General features: G+C 37.7%; 1 non-coding gene across 1 annotated transcript; it reads left to right on the top strand.

The window, feature by feature from the left end:
- Positions 1-412: 412 nt before the first annotated feature.
- LOC111729752 lies at positions 413-531 on the top strand. Its single transcript, XR_002776370.1, has one exon. It is a non-coding gene; the product is annotated as a 5S ribosomal RNA (ribosomal RNA).
- The last annotated feature ends 1,820 nt before the right edge of the window (positions 532-2,351 follow it).

Raw genomic sequence — 2,351 nt, 5'->3', positions numbered from 1 at the left:
GATTTGTGATCATTATCATGTCTCATTATTATTAATAATATTAGTAATTTATTATGTTATTTGAGTTTATTATTAAAAATTGAAAATGTATTTTCAAATATTTAAAGCAATCGGTATAAAGTGAAAATCTCTGTATTTTATGTTAAAATTTAAACAGTCATTTTAAGTTGACTTATATTTTTGTTTTTACAAAAGGAAAAAAATATCGTCATATTTGATGGTGATTGCAATGCTGTAAATTTTGTTTTAAGAAATTTAACAACTTGAAATAAAATAGAGATTTTAACAGTTGATGTACTGACAGTGTATTAGCTTGGAAATTAGGGAGAATATTTCAATACTTTTGAGCCACTAAATGTTTTTTTAATTAAAAATTTTAGCTTAATTAGAATAACTTTTATCTAAATTTTTAGTCTATGGCCATGCTACCCTGAACAAGCCCGATCCCGTCTGATCTCGGAAGCTAAGCAGGGTTGGGCCTGGTTAGTACTTGGATGGGAGACCACCTAGGAAGACCAGGTGCCGTAGGCATAAAAAAAAAAAAATAAAAAATAAGGGATTGTAAGCCAACAAGATCCTTGTAATTTGTGAGGTCAACCAAAGGTTGCCTTATCTAAAAAAAAAAAAAAGAAGAAATTTTTAACATTTATTAATTTTAATTTTAATTTTGTCTTTTATCTTAATAATTTTGACTATTTCAGGAGAAAATAACTGTTTTAGAAAAATGATTTAAATGTTAAATATTAAAACATGGTCTGTGGGACTCATTTTAATATAAATCATACAGTAGTATAGTGCAAAATATGTCTTATCATTCCGATCTTTTAGAAGTATTTGCTACAATAGCTTTATAGATAGGAAAATAACCTTTAAAGTATGTTTTTAATAATTTGTCATTTAATACCTTTTACATCATAAATCTCGCAAGAACAATTCTATTTTGGAAACTTTCATATATTGTGAGGATAAATTTAAACCAAAACATAAGTTTTACTGCCTCAAAATTTCATGTAAAGGAAAAATTATTCCAAATCACAAATAATAAATGCTGAATTTTTAACATTAACCATTTTGTATTTGGTCAAAAATGTGGTTTTGAAGCATATCCATAAATAGTGTCAGGTACCATCCTAAGTGCTTTGCATTTATTATTTCAATAAATCCTCAAACAGCCCCATTTTCCAAATGACCTAAAGGAAGTTCACAGAAGCCTGAGGTTGACCCAGAATAGATTAAAAATGTCATCGGTATTGTCGATTATGAACTCAGGAACTTAGAATCAACACATAATGGATGCACGCATTTACAACGCGCACGTTAAAACAAACCTTGTGTTATCAAAGGGCAAGAATGTCTTTAGAAGCACACGAGTTTCTTGAGTGAATATACTGACACGATTAAAGAAAAGACTGCTCAACTGGTTGGGGCTGGGAATAGGGATAGGTGGCTGAACCCGGAAAGCAATGAATAGAAAAGGTCGGAGGCAGGAGAAGGTGATGGCTGTTATTCTTCTATGTGCTGGGCATGGGAAACGCTGTAACACTCTGCGGGAAGTCTCCTCCCTGCGTATGCGGCTGTGGGCGTGATGGTCAACCTCCACCTCAGTTACTTACTCACATAGCTGCCCTGGGAGAATTTCTACGTTCCTCCTACTAACTCTACAAACGAATGGTTAGCTACCACCCAGAGGAAGGAACAAAACCAGGCTTTGGGTGCTCCAGCCGGAAGCAGCCAGAGGGCAGGGTGGGCACAAGTCAGAGAGGCTGCGCAGCTGGTGAGCCCGCACGACTCAAATCACTTTATTGATTGATTGATTTTTAAATTGAGAGCCCAAAATGCTGTCAGGGCCTCATTCTCCTTGCCCTCTGTGATGATAACACCGCACAGGATTTTCCTCCTGCGAAAAGGTTCATGAATTTCGTTTCTTGGAAGCTGGAGGCTTCAGAGTGCTTTCTCATTGGACCGGCAGCCGCCTTAGGACGAAGAGACTAGGCAAAGTGCAGAGCTGCATCCGGGTCACTGTACGGGAGGGGCTTTTCTGGTCCCTGATTCTTATTCTGAAACCTGGCTCACCCAGCCAGCTAATGAGTACGGCGTGGCTTCCCCAAGGGAGTATCCGCGGGGAGAGAATGTTCTGGCTAGAGGACTCAACTGCCTGGTTCCCTCATTGTAAACTAATAAATCGGGGCTTTGATTTTTACGATCAGTCCCTTGAGCTTATTTAATATCACTAGGCCCTTTAGAAAGAGACAACTAGGTTGCAGAGTCTGGAAAGGCTGAGGACCAGACTCAGTCTAACCAAGGTCATGAGACACTAAGAGGACCGCTGGAAGCCAGCCTGCTGGCGTTCC

This window comes from Pteropus vampyrus, unplaced genomic scaffold (genome assembly GCF_000151845.1).
Source record: "Pteropus vampyrus isolate Shadow unplaced genomic scaffold, Pvam_2.0 Scaffold278, whole genome shotgun sequence".
Taxonomy (NCBI): domain Eukaryota; kingdom Metazoa; phylum Chordata; class Mammalia; order Chiroptera; family Pteropodidae; genus Pteropus; species Pteropus vampyrus.
Note: the sequence above shows the minus strand (reverse complement) of the source record. Positions and strands in the feature narration are given on the sequence as shown.